General features: G+C 45.4%; 1 pseudogene; it reads left to right on the forward strand.

Annotated features, from left to right (window-relative positions):
* Nucleotides 1-418: 418 nt before the first annotated feature.
* Nucleotides 419-5549, forward strand: LOC103162922 (annotated as a pseudogene).
* The last annotated feature ends 7150 nt before the right edge of the window (nt 5550-12699 follow it).

Here is a 12699-nt window from a genome sequence, read left to right on the forward strand (position 1 = left end):
CGGGAAGAGACAAGAACTAGTGTCTCGGGAGGAGATAGAGTGTGATCAGCAGACGTGCATGGGATATCACCGACTGCCACCCTGGAAGACATTCCAGGAAGTCTGTGGGAACCTCAGGGATGCTTGGGAGATTCCCGTCTGGGAGCCGGTGAGGGTACGGTAGTTCTCCTGGATTGGGGAAGTTATCCGTCCTCCCGGCCGTCTGTATTTCTGGAGTGGTTTTGTCTGTCTAGGTGGAGACAGATATCTGTTTTTGTCTGTGTGTCTTGGGTTTCTGGAGTGGTTTTGTCTGTCTAGGTGGAGACAGACATCTGTTAGTTTTTGTCTGTGTGCCTGGAGTTATTTTGTCTGTCTAGGTGGAGACAGACATCTGTTAGTTTTTGTCTGTGTGTCTTTGGTTTATGTTTTGACTTTGACGATGGGACAGTCTATAACGACTCCCCTAAGTTTGACTATGGACCATTGGACTGAAGTCAGGACAAGAGCTCACAATTTGTTAGTTGAGATTAAGAAAAAACCATGGCAGACATTTTGCTCCTCAGAATGGCTGATGCTTGATTTTGGCTGGCCTCCAGAGGGCACTTTTGACCTAAGCATTATTCTTGAAGTTAAAACCATTGTCTTTCAGGAAGGACCGGGATCCCATCCCAATCAACAGCCATACATTACTGTATGGCAGGATTTGGTCCAGAATCCCCCACCTTGGGTAAAACCCTGGGTTCGAGGACAGAGGCCTGGCTCCCGAGCACAAACCGCAACCTAAAGCTCCTCCCGAGAATCAACCTTCGGCTCCTCCTAAAATCCATCACAAGATAGAGAAGCCCCCGAGTGGCCGAACCCACCACCACCTCCTAACCTGCCATGCCAGATGCCTGATTCTGGTGCCAGTAGCAGTGCAGGGGGAGGGCCTGTGGACAGGCACCCGAAGCTGGTGCACTCAGAGCCCTGCACAGGGTCCTGGAGGACCACATTCGACAGTGGCGCTGCCGCTTATGGACCTCCAGAGGACCCACCCAACCTTCAACCCCTCCAGTATTGGCCTTTTTCCTCTGCTGATCTCTACAATTGGAAAACTAACCACCCCTCCTTTTCAGAGAATCCCACCAGCCTGATGGGATTAATGGAGTCCTTAATGTTCTCCCATCAACCTACTTGGGACGACTGCCAGCAGCTTTTACAGGTCCTCTTCACTACTGAAGAGAAAGAAAGGATCCTGTTGGAGGCCCGGAAAAATGTTCCTGGAGCAAATGGGGCACTGAGCAATCTTCCGAATGAAATAGATGCTGGGTTTCCCTTAACCGGCCTGATTGGGACTTCAACACAGCGGCAGGTAGGGAGCGGCTGACTGTCTACCACCGGGCTCTAGTGGCAGGTCTCAGAGGGGCCGCTAGATGACCCACTAATTTGGCTAAGGTAAGAGAGGTTCTCCAAGGGCCCGCTGAACCACCATCTGTGTTTCTTGAACGTTTAATGAAGGCTTACAGGTGTTATACTCCCTTTGACCCAACCTCTGAAGGTCAGCGAGCAGTGATAGCTATGGCTTTTATAGGACAGTCAGCATCAGACATTAAGAAAAAGTTACAATGGCTAGAAGGGCTGCAAGATTATACCTTGCAGGATTTGGTGAAGGAAGCAGAAAAAGTGTTTCATAAGCAGGAGACTGAGGAGAAGAAACGAGAAAGAGGGAAGCGAGAGGCAGAAGAAAGAGAGAACCGTAGACAAGGAGAGATCGTAGACAAGAAAGAAATTTGACTAGAATTTTGGCCGCAGTGGTAAGAGAAAAGGAAAAGACAGGACCTAGACAGATAGGGGACCTGGGCAACAGGAGACCAAGGGTGAGCAATGATGGACAAAGGCGCCTTCTTTATAAAGATCAATGTGCTTACTGTAAAGAGAGAGGACACTGGGCAAGAGAGTGCCCAAAGAAAAAAGAAAGGGCCCCTAAGGTACTGGCCCTAGAAGAAAATGAATGGAGGGGTCGGGGCTCGGACCCTCTACCCAAGCCTAGGGTAACCCTAACTGTGGAGGGGACCCCCATGGACTTTTTAGTGGACACAGGGGCTGAGCACTCTGTGCTGAAACAACATTGGGAAAGCTAAAAAATACAAAGATGATAGTAATTGGGGCAACTGGACAGAAACAATACCCATGGACCACCTCACAGACTGTAGACCTGGGAAGAGGACAAGTGACTCATTCCTTCTTAGTTATTCCTGAGTGTCCTATGCCTTTACTGGGAAGAGATTTGTTAACAAAGTTAAAAGCCCAGATCAGGTTCACTCGAATTGGACTGAAGGTGACATGGGAAACTCCCACTTCCATGGCATTAGCCCTGAGGCTTGAAGAAGAGTATAGACTACTCCTGAGTCAGGAAAAAACCTCTGACATAAAAGGCTGGTTGACAACATTCCCTAAGGCCTGGGTGGAGACTGGAGGAATGGACATGGCAATAAGAGTTCCCCCAATAGTAGTAGGACTAAAAACTGGTGCCACCCCTATAGGTGTACGTCAGTACCCAATGAGCCGAGAGGCTAGGGAAGGAATCAGGCCTCACATCCAAAGGCTACTACAACAAGGTATTTTGGTACCTTGCCAGTCTCCCTGGAATACTCCCCTGTTACCGGTCAAAAAACCAGGTACTAACGACTACAAACCAGTACAAGACCTAAGGGAAATCAACAAGAGGGTCCAGGACATACAGCCAACTGTCCCCAACCCTTACAATCTCCTCAGCTCACTCCCACCAGACAGGACGTGGTATACTGTTCTAGATCTGAAAGATGCTTTCTTCTGCCTAAAATTACATCATTCCAGCCAACCTATTTTTGCTTTTGAATGGAGAGATCCAGACGTCGGAATAGTGCATCAGTTGACCTGGACTAGATTACCCCAAGGCTTCAAAAATTCTCCTACTCTCTTTGATGAGGCCCTCCACCGGGACCTGGCCACCTGCAGAGCTGAAAATCCCCAGGTAACCTTGCTCCCATATGTTGATGATTTGCTTTTGGCAGCACCTACTAAGTCTGAATGCAGTCAAGGGACTGAGAAACTGCTAACGGAGTTAGGTGAGTTGGGGTACCGAGACTTGGCTAAAAAGGCTCAACTGTGTCAAACGGAGGTTACTTATCTGGGATACGTACTTCAAGATGGAAAGCGATGGTTAACGGAAGCCAGAAAAAAGACTGTAACCAAGATCCCTACCCCGACTATGCCTAGACAAGTAAGAGAATTTTGGGGGACTGCTGGCTTCTGCAGGCTGTGGATACCAAGGTTTGCAACCTTGGCTGCCCCATTGTACCCGCTAACCAAGGAAGGGGGAGTCTTTATGTGGACCCCAGATCATCAGAAAGCCTTTGAAGAAATTAAAAGGGCTCTACTAATGGCCCCAGCTCTAGCTTTGCCTGACCTAACCAAACCTTTTACTCTCTATGTGGATGAGAGAGCAGGGGTCACCAGAGGAGTCCTTACTCAGACTTTGGGACCATGGAAGAGGCCAGTCACTTACCTATCAAAAAAATTAGACCCTGTTGCCAGTGGGTGGCCGTCTTGTCTAAAAGCTGTTGCTGCCATGGCTCTGCTTGTTAAGGACGCTGATAAGCTCACATTGAGGCAACAAACAACTGTGGTGGCACCCCATGCTCTAGAAAGCATCATTCGACAGCCTCCGGATTGATGGATGACCAATGCTCATGTGACACATTATCAGAGCCTCTTGTTGACTGAACAAGTGACCTTTGCACCCCCTGCTGTCCTCAATCCAGCTACCCTACTGCCTGAGACTGATGATTCCTCACCTATTCATCACTGCGCTGATATTCTGGCAGAAGAAACCAGTATCCAAAATGACCTAAGGACCAGCCTTGGCCTGGGAGTCTGAACTGGTACACAGATGGCAGCAGCTTCATGGTTGAAGGTAAGCGGAAGGCCGGGGCAACAGTGTTGGATGGAAAGCAAGTGATCTGGGCCAGCAGCCTCCCTGAAGGGACGTCAGCCCAGAAAGCCGAACTTGTGGCCCTGATACAAGCTCTACGGATGGCAGAGGGGAAGTCCATCAACATCTACACTGATAGCAGGTATGCCTTTGCCACTGCCCACATACATGGAGCAATATACAGACAAAGAGGGCTGTTAACTTCTGTAGGAAAAGACATCAAAAATAAAGAAGACATTCTAAGTCTCCTCTAGGCCATACATTTACCAAAAAAGGTAGCCATCATACATTGTCCAGGGCACCAGAAAGCTCGAGATGCTGTGGCTAGAAGAAACCAGATGGCAGATCTAACCGCTAAACAAGCGGCTCAAGAAGCAATGATCCTAGCTGTCAAAAATTCTAGAGATTGTTATGATACCAACAAAGCCAACTTCAAATACACCCCCGAGGACTATCAAGTTATGGGGAAATTAAGGCTGACAAAGGAAGCCCCATGTGGGGCCATAGAGACAGAAGAAGGAAAACTAGTCCTCCCTCAGAAGGAAGGACATGAATATGTTACCAACCTACATTACCTAACTCATTTGGGGACTAAAAAACTAAAAGATGTGGTTAAGTCCTCTGACTATTATGTTATAGGACTCTCTGACTTGGCAGAAGAAATGACCAAGAACTGCAAGGTCTGTGCTATGGTTAATGCAGGGCACTTCATATGTACTCCTGGGAAGAGGCTCAGGGGCGATAGGCCTGGAGTCTACTGGGAGGTAGATTTTACAGAGATCAAGCCAGCCAGATATGGTAACAAGTATTTATTAGTTTTTATAGATACCTTTTCAGGCTGGGTGGAAGCTTTCCCCACCAAAGCTCAGAGGGCCAATGTGGTGGCTAAGAAGATTCTAGAAGAAATCTTCCCGAGGTTTGGGATACCCAAGGTAATCTGGTCTAATAATGGACCTGTCTTTGTTGCCCAGGTAAGCCAGGGACTGGCCACCCAACTGGGGATCAATTGGAAATTACATTGTGCTTATCGACCCCAGAGTTCAGGCCAGGTAGAGAGGGTAAATAGAACAATGAAAGAGACCCTAACAAAATTAGCCTTAGAGACTAGTGGGAATGACTGGACAGCTCTCCTTCCCTTTGCCCTGTTCTGAGTTAGGAACACCCCAGGGAAATTTAAACTCACCCCTTATGAGATCTTGTGTGGTGGACTGCCACCATTCACTGAGTCGGGTAGAATAAATAATCTGATGCTGTTCTTTCTAAACCTTTGTTTGCCCGCCTAAAGGCCCTCGAGGTGGTGAGACACCAGACCTGGGAACAACTAAAAGAGGTGTATAGGCTGAAGATTCACAAGTGCCACACCAGTTCCAAGTAGGGGACACCGTCTTTGTCTGGCGGCACCGAATTAGGAATCTAGAGCCTCGTTGGAAAGGACCATATTTAGTGCTCCTAACGACCCCTACAGCAGTGAAGATTGAAGGCATTTCTGCTTGGATCCACGCCTCACATGTAAAGCAAGCCCTTGAACTCCAAAAAAAAAAATGAGTGAAAACTGGAAAAGACTATGGATCCTCTTAAGCTCCGCCTTCATCGTGAGCATAGCTCAGGTGAAGAATAACAACCCCCATGCTACCCCAAAATTAACTTAGCAGGCAATATCACAAACTGGGAATGTAGTCTGGTCAATTTCCAAGACTGCCCCACCCTGGAAACTGCCCCACTCTAACCCCTGATGTATGCCAATTAGTAGCTGGACTGGACAATTGGGATGTACCTGATTATCTCCCAACTAATTTACCCACTGTTGGAAGAATTGGCACAAACCCAGGATGCAGTAATCCGCTCACCCGCTGTGCAATACGGGAAGCAGATTTGTATGTGTGCCCTAGGGAAGGTAGGTCTCAACCACAAGTAGTGAAGTGTGGGGGTCCTGAGTCCTTCTACTGTAAGGCATGGGGATGTGAGACTACTGGAGACGCCTGGTGGAAACCTTCGTCTTGGGACTTAATTACGGTTAAGAAAAACCATACTGAGAGGCCTATCTGTCTTCCATAAGCTCTAGGGTCAAACAGATAACAAATGGACCTTGCAGCAGAACCCCTTACTGTAATCCTCTAAATGTAACCTTTACAGACTCTGGGAAGAGATTGAAGAAATGGGTTAGGGGCCAGAGCTGGGGATTAAGATTCCATGTGTCAGGAGAAGATCCGGGATTGGTTATGACACTGAGACTTAAGATACAGAACCCCTCTCCCTTACCAGTTGGGCCTAACAAAGTTTTGCCTGATCAAGGTCCTCCGGCCCCAGTACTCCCCAAAGGACTTCATATTCCTCCTAGGAATCTAACCTTTAACCCTGCACCTATGTCTACCTTAGGTAACTCTTTTCTGGCGATGCCTTCCACTGGACAGAGATTGTTAAATTTGAAAGAGGGGGCTTTCTCTGTGCTAAACAGTTCTAACCCTAACTTGACAGATTCTTGTTGGCTCTGCCTTGCTCCAGGACCTCCTTATTATGAAGTAATTGCAGGGTCCGGGACCTTTAACAACACCACTAGTCCAGATGCTGTGTATGGGGGACTAGTCATAGGTTGACACTTACTGAGGTTACAGGCATAGGGACCTGCTTGGGAAACCCACCAGCTGCTTACAAATGTTTATGTAATAAGACTCATAAGAGCCCTAAGACTCCTGACACCCGGTACTTGGTTCCTGGCATAGATAAATGGTGGGCTTGTAGTACAGGCCTAACACCTTGCGTGTCGACAATGGTCTTCAATGACACCAAAGATTACTGCGTGCTTGTACAATTAATTCCTAGAGTCTTTTATCATCCAGCCAACACGCTTGAGGATGAATTTGACAAGCACCAACCCGCTTTCGGAGAGAACCCATCTCTTTGACGTTAGCAGTAATCTTGGGCCTCGGGGTAGCTGCTGGCATTGGAACAGGTACCACTGCTCTAATGCAGGCTCCTCACTACTTTACTGAATTAAGAGTAGCCATGGATGAAGACTTAAGGTCACTAGAACAATCTATTTCCCAGCTGGAAGAATCACTGACATCCCTATCAGAAGTAGTTTTGCAGAATAGAAGGGGATTAGATTTGTTATTTTTAAAAGACGGAGGATTATGTGCTGCTCTCAGAGAAGAATGTTGCTTTTATGTAGACCATTCAGGAGTAATTAAGGACTCCATGAGCAAACTGAAAGAGAGGTTAGACAAAAGACAGAGAGACAGAGAAACACATCAAGGATGGTTTGAAAGCTGGTTTAGTAGATCCCCTTGGATGACTACTCTGATATCTTCCCTTATGGGACCTTTCTTGATTTTGCTTCTGCTTATGATTTTAGGTACATGTGTGTTAAATTGGTTAGTTACCTTCATTAGAGAAAGAATAAGTGTTGTTCAGATTTTGATGTTGCACCAGCAATATAGCTCTTTACAAGGTCAAGAGAATCAATATCATGAAGACATTGATATCTAGTTCTATGATTAGAACTAATTACTAGAAGAAGTGGGGAGATGAAAGGCCAGGATAAAGACGACCCCCTCAGCAGACAAAATAAGGCCTAGGATATAGGGTGGCTAGCTGGTTCAGTAACTCTGTTCCAGGAAAAGGCTAGCCATAAAAAGTTAGATTAGAATGTTACAAACAATCTTAAGGAATAGGGAGTTTCCCCTTGTGTTTTCCCCCGGGACCCTTCACTGGTATTCTTGGTATTTTGGGTTGTGGTTTCTTTCTTTAAAAACCCCTATTCCCAGCCATTTGGGGTCAAAACTCCTCCACCCCTGCGTGGGATATGAGTCTCAGCCCCAGCTCGCTGGCTCCTGTCAATAAACCTCATGCGATTGCAGCAAGGACAGTCTCTCATGAGTACTTGGGGCATCGAGTCATCCCAAGACTTGAGTGAGGATCTTCCCTTTCGGGGGTAGGCCTTACATCCCCATGGATCCAGCGTCTGTTATACTTCAGATTGTTCTCCATAGGCTCTGAGAACCATATCTTGATCTCCTTTGATTTTCAATATATTTTATTTATGCTGAAGTTCTAACCTTTGTAGGCACAGCTTTTTATTTCTAAAACATGCTTTTCGTGTCTTTGTTAAAAATAAAATTACAGATTTGTAGGAAATAATTGGAGCAAATTACCCTTCAGAAAAGCTTATCTGAGAGTCTCAGAAGGAAGTACAGCCCTTAGGGTTCTAAGAAGTGGCTTCATTAGGAGAGATGCCGACCATGTACAGCATGGTGCTAATCCTAAAGGTAAGAATTTTCAAATACCCAAAAAGGGGGTCACTGAAACTTGGAAATTTGTAGGGCAAACCAGGAAGTTCCACCCATGTGATTTTCTTTACCTAGTCTCCTTGATAAAGAGACATATAGCAAGGATCATGGAGGCAGAAAATAAGTAGGACCATAAATGCATCTTTCTAAGCAAGTTTTTCTTATACAGACCTGAGTGCTCTGCCACACAAGGTGTCTGATAGGTTTTTTCTTAAGGGAGATATCGCATGGGTTATAACTTGACTTCTGAGAAGTATGGGAGGTGATGTTTTAATAGTCTTGAAGTGAATAGGTCCACATGTACATTAAGACTTTTCTCTAGTGATATTCACATATGTCTCTGAGTAAATTTCTATCAGTGTGTAGGTATATGAAGCAACATTAAAATTATTTTTTCTATATTAAATTACAGAATTACCTGGGACCATTCATGCTTAGTACTTTATTCACATCAGTAACTTCACCATTTCATATGATAACTAACAACTTCTAGAGAACCTAGGACTTCTAAATAGCCAGGCCCTAAACAAAGTAGGCTGTGAGCAAGGCAGGGACACTGCCACTGCCACTTCTACCACCCATTAGAGGAATGAGGACATGTGAGTACAGTCACATAGTATAGTCACATGTTAACTTAACCTGATTTCTTATGGTACAAGTATGGAGCAATTTCCTCAGAAATTTAAGGATTGTGACTGAAGTCTCTTAACATCTTATCCCTGCTGTGTTATCATACCTGTCTTCCTACTAGAATTATAAGGCCTGTTTTCCAAAGCAAATTAAATCAAGATATTGTCTTGATCCCCATTCTTTTGCACTGCCTCCTTGATAACTTTAAATTTAGTGAAAAAAATCTACGAAAAAGATTCCAGAAAGAAACCAGCCTATGAAAAATGATAATCAGTCTACCACAAGATCCAGCAATTCCACTCCTAGGCATATACACAAAAGAAGCACATTGATACAACAAAAACATCTGTTCAATGATGTTCATAGCAGCATTATTTGTAAAATTCAGAACCTGGAAGCAACCTATATGCCCCTCAACAGAAGAATGTGAAAGACCCCCAAAGAGGTACTTTCGTAGAAGGAGACCCGCACCCAGGAATCAGCGAGACCATGAGCTTGGATGCAAAACTGCAAGAGGCTTTATTGGAGATACGGGTACCCGGGCGACTTAGCTTCTGTAAGGCCAAGCGCCCCGAGCCAAGGGAAAGGGGTCCTTATATAGGGAAAAAGGCGCAAGCTAGGAGCAGGGATTCTATTGGATAATTCTAATGAGGCATTGTACAGAGCTATTCCCATTGGTCAATGTAAATGAGGCGCTATACAGGGTTATTCAAATGAGGCAAAGTACAGAGTTATTCAAATGAGGTGAAACACAGAGTCTTTCAAATGAGGCGAAATACAGAATCATTTCTATTGGATGGTTCAAATGAGACACAGAGCCATTCCAGATCAGCATATTCTCAAGGTCTGGTGTCTGGTACAACAGACTCAATTCCCCCCCTCCGCGTCCAGATGGCTGACCTTGGGGGCGGAGACCTTGGGACGGAGTGTTTCTCATCGGGCGGGGGCTCAGGGGCAGGGCTCCAGGCCGGCTCACTTGGTGTTTGTTCTCGTGCCGGCCCACCTGGTGCTCGTTCTCGGGCCGGCCCACCTGGTGCTCGTTCTCGGGCTGGCGTGTGCGGCGGGTGGCGGGGGAAGGCCGCCGGGGGTGGGGATCGGGGAAGCCGCCGACAGGAGGAAGAGGAGACAAACTTGAGAAAGAAAGGGCTAAGGGGCAGGGGTCTTTCAAATGGATAGAGAAAATGTGGTACATTTACACAATGGAGTACTACTCAGCAGAAATAAACAATGAAATCTTGAAATTCACAGGCAAATGGATGGAACTAAAGAAACCATTTTGAGCAAGGTAACCCAATCACAAAAAGACAAACATGGTATATGATCACTCATATATGGATTTTAGACATGGAGCAAAGGATTACCAGCCTACAATCCACATCGCCAGAGAAGCTAGTAAACAAGGAGGACACTAAGAGAGATATACATGGTCCCCTGGAGAAGAGGAAAGGGACAAGATCTGAGCAAATCGGGAGCATGGGGGAGGGTAGAAGGAACTAGGAGAATGAGAAGGGAAGAAGAGTAGGGCTGAGGAGGACATGAGGGAGCAGGAAGGTTGAATTGTGGAAAGAATAGGGGACAGCAAGATAAGAGATACCATAATAGATGGAGCCCTTATAAGTTTAAAGAGAAATCAGGCACTAGAAAAATGTCTGGAGATCTACAAGGATGACACCAACTAACAATCTAAGTATCAGAGAAAAGGCTACCTTAAATGCCCTACCCTGATGAGGAGATTGATTACTAACTTATATGCCATTCTATAGTCTTCATCCAGCAGCTGATGAAAGTAGAAGCAGACACCCACAGCTAAACACTTAACTGAACTGGAATCCAGTTGCAGAAAAGAATGAGTGATGAGCAAAGGGCTCATGATCAGGCTAGTGAAACCCACAGAAACAGGTGACATGAACAAGGGGAGCCTTTGGTCCCCAATCTGATAGCTGGGAAACCAGCATGGGACTGATCCAGACCCCATGAATGTAGGTGTCAGTGAGGAGGCCTTGAAAATCTATGGGGACTATTGTAGTAGATTAGTACTTATCCCTAGCTTAAGAATTGATTTTGGGAGCCCATTCCAGATAGAGGGATACTCCCTGAGCCTAGACACATGAGGGAGGGCCTAGGCCCTATCCCAAAGAATATGACATACTCTGAAGATCCCCTATGGAAGGCCTCATACTCCTTGGGGAGCAGAAAAGGTATGGGATAGGTAGGTAGTTTGTTGGGGGAGCGAACTGGGATTGACATGTTAAACAATCTTGTTTCTAATTTAAATTTAAAAATGGAGAAAAAAGGAAACCAGCCTATGAGAATCTTTCCTGCTCTTGCCTTGGTGTTCTCTAAATCTATTTTTTTATTATTTAGCCCAAAGATTAAGATACAAGCTTAGCATTACCTGGGAGAAAGAACACTCCCCTACACTTACCACTAAGTATTCCCCACCAAAGCTTATGTCCTTTCCTTTAAAGCTATTCCCTTACCTCAACAGTGCTTCTATTCATCTGCCAGAGAATATTGCCATCCTCATACCTTTGATTTGTTACATAAATTTTACCAGATATTCATGAGTCCCCTTACCCATTCAGCTGGATATAAACTGAAAATCCGACTACTGTAATTGACAGTCCTATGATTCAAGCAATTACAATATTGGATAGTTCAGCAGTGCTTTCCTCCCTCCCTTATAAAATAGCATCCCAGCCTACTGTGTTGATGATTTACACTAGCTCATAGAATGGGGATTAGGCAGAACCCTCATCTGGCTATCAACTGCTGCCAATGACTGGCCAATGGTACATGGGTAGCCTGGGTGTAGGTGATGGAAGTATATATAGAGGGTAGGGAAGACTACATCTATAGGGGGTGATATGTTTATCTAAGTGGCCACTGGAGAAACCCTAATCTCTGTTGGGTAAGGCTGTCTAGCCTTGGAGAGACATGCCTATAACTGTTTTACTATTTACCTAGCCCACTCAGATAGCCCAATAAATTTGTTGGTTAACCACTGTGTCCATTTGAGTAATTGTTATTGGACCCTTGAGAGGGCTTTATGTATCCTTCATCGAGAAATTTTAGTGCTGCTGAGGGGTGCAATGCCCAGCATGTCAGATAGAATGGAGAGAATGTATAGAGCAGGTGAACTACTGGACAGATGCACAGACACTTGGGAACTTTATCTGAGTGCCAGAACTTAATTATTCATTTTATTTTGCCCTCTTCTGGTGTTCTTACTCTGTTCTTTTTCTGTTGTTGTTTTTACCATGACATTTTCCTTCTTCTCTTTCCAGCTTTTCTCCTTCTGTTTCTTTCCTGATACTATCCTTTTATTTCTTCCCTGATTGTTACCTTCCAGTTCTTTTTTTATGTGTATATTTCTTTCTAGTTTTTATTTGAATTAGAAACAAGAATATTTTAAATGTCAATCCCAGTTACCACTCCCTCTCCTCCTCCCCTACCACCCCCCAATTAAAACGATACCTATCACATATACTTCCTGTTCCCCAGGGAGGGTGAGGTCTTCCATAGGGGTTCAACAGAGTCTATCATATTCTTTGGGATAGGACCTAGGGCCACCCCTGTGTGTCTTGGCTCAGGGAGTATCCGTCTATGTGAATTGGGCTCCCAATGTCCACAGCTATGCTAGGGATAAGTACTGAACTATTACAGGAGGTCCCATAGATTTATGAGGTCTCCTCATTGAAACTCATGCTCCTGGGGTCTGGATCAGTACCATGCTGGCATCCCAGCTATCAGTCTTCGGACCAAGATCTCCCCGTTGTTCAGGTCAGCTGTTTCTGTGGATTTCACCAGTAGAAAAAAATAGAATCTTGAGATTTACAGGAAAAATGGATG

Source organism: Cricetulus griseus, chromosome 6 (genome assembly GCF_003668045.3).
Source record: "Cricetulus griseus strain 17A/GY chromosome 6, alternate assembly CriGri-PICRH-1.0, whole genome shotgun sequence".
NCBI lineage: Eukaryota > Metazoa > Chordata > Mammalia > Rodentia > Cricetidae > Cricetulus > Cricetulus griseus.